At 72.5% G+C, this 1814-nt stretch overlaps 1 protein-coding gene across 2 annotated transcripts in view; it reads left to right on the top strand.

The window, feature by feature from the left end:
- The first annotated feature begins 1582 nt into the window (after positions 1-1582).
- The window catches only part of UVSSA (UV stimulated scaffold protein A), a 32049-nt gene continuing 31817 nt past the window's right edge, over positions 1583-1814 (top strand). The window contains exon 1 of one of the 2 annotated variants that reach the window (XM_035005481.1): positions 1583-1655. The gene's annotated coding sequence lies outside the window, so the exon portion shown is untranslated. The remainder of the gene's footprint in view (positions 1656-1814) is intronic. The other variant, XM_035005483.1, reaches the window with a different exon arrangement.

Below are 1814 nucleotides of genomic sequence, written 5' to 3'. Positions count from 1 at the left end.
CGGGTGGTGGGCAGCACTGACAGTTTCACCCTGGCTGCTGTGAGGTGAGTGGACTCTAGGGGTGTGAGGGCAGAAGTGGGGGGACAGGCAGCTGCTGGGCCTATGGGGGTCCCCCAGTAGGTTGGACGCAGGGGCCCATGGGCCCCCAGGTCACTGGCCTGAGTAAGTGGAAGGACAGACATCCCATCAGCTGCACCGAGGGTGTAGGCAGGAGACGGGACTGGGCCACACAAACATCACAGGCCACTTGGGTGGACACAGGTGTCACAGGAGGAGAAGGAGGCGCAGGGCAAATGCACAGCTCTTCCCAGGAACAGCATGTTTTTGTGCAGATAGGTAACAGTCCAGTGCGCCTGCGTCTGTGGTGCCTTCACCCGGTTCTGCATCCATCTGAGAGCCTCGAAAACATGCAAACCGCTGAGCACCTGCTGAGACCCCCTCAAAGAGCCCCAAGCGCCGGGGCCCTCAGGACCTAGGGGTGAGGCAGGCGTTCCTGAGGAAAAGGCAGAGACAAAACCCAAAGGGGTTCCTGTGGGAGGGGGGCACACAGGGCGCAGGCTCCAAGCAGGTGCTGGGTGAGGCCACCGCCTGGCTCTGAGGACCCTCAGGTGCAGCAGGCCAGAGAGGTGAGGGGGTCACCCCCAGGGCCCTCCTCCCCGGGTGGGGTTGCCCAGTACCCATGGGTGCGCACGGGCGGCTGGACCGCGCGAGTCGGGGCCGCGCTGCATGAGGAGCGAGGGACTGCGGGGCCCGGCGAGGCCAGCCGGGCCTGCCCTGCTCAGCCGGCAGGGGCGGGGGCCGTCCCGGGGAATGACGAAGCCTGGCAGGCGCCCAGGCCAGCGCCCGGAGGCGTCCTCGCCTGCACGGCGACGGCTCCCGAGCTGACCGCCTCCAGGAGCGGCGCGGACTCCCGCGGGCGTCCGACGGGGGTCAGGGGCCGCCAGGGCCCCGCGTGCCGGCAGGTGCGGGGGCCGCCACGCAAGCCGCCCCTCTCCACGTCACCCAACCCCGGACGTCGTGCGGGCCTCGGCCCTGGGGGAACCCCCCCGGCGCCTCCTCCTCGGCCCCTCGCCCCTCGGGACAGCGGGCGGCGCGGGGCGGCGCGGGGCGGCGCGGGGCGGCGCGGGGCGGCGCGGGGCGGCGGGGTCTCCGGCGCCCGCGGGAGAAGCGCGCACCGGCGCCCACCCTGGCCATCCCGGCCTGTCTGTTGCGGTCGCAGGGCCCGGGGATCCCACACTCCTGGGCGACCGCCCCGCCTTGCCCCGGCACCCGGGCACGCGGCTCCTTTAAGGACTTCCTGCGCCCGCCCGCTTCCTTTTTCTCGCCCGCCTCGGCCGTCCCGACCCTTCGGGAGCGCGCCTGCGTCACCGCGCAGACCTCGGCCCCGCCCCGGCGCTCGCGCTTCCAGGGTCGGGGCGAGCCACTGGCTGCCGAGCTCGGGGCCACGTGACAGGAGGTGGGCGGGGCCCCCGCCGGAAAGGGCGGGCTAAGGTGACAGCGGTCGCGTCGCGCCTAGGTGCGGTCGTCACCGCGCTGACCTTCGTCCCCGCGCAGCCCGTGCCAGGGCGAGCCAATGACTGTGGCGAGTTGGGGCACGTGATAGGGGCGGGTTCTGCGCCGGAAGGGGAGGGGCGAGGCGAGCGGCCTGGTACGCGGTAGGTGTCGCGGTCGTCGCGATACCCGGCAGGGGCTGTGGCCGGGCCGGGCCTTTCTGAGGGCCGGCCTCGTCCCCGGGACTGTTTCCCTCCTTCTCCCCAGGACGCGCCGCGCCTCCGCCCGCTTTCTTCCTGGGACACCGTCTCTCCTCCCCCCGC

Source organism: Mirounga leonina, unplaced genomic scaffold (assembly GCF_011800145.1).
Source record: "Mirounga leonina isolate KUSES-001 unplaced genomic scaffold, KU_Mleo_1.0 Mir_129, whole genome shotgun sequence".
Taxonomy (NCBI): domain Eukaryota; kingdom Metazoa; phylum Chordata; class Mammalia; order Carnivora; family Phocidae; genus Mirounga; species Mirounga leonina.
This window is presented reverse-complemented; position numbering and strand designations above follow the sequence as displayed.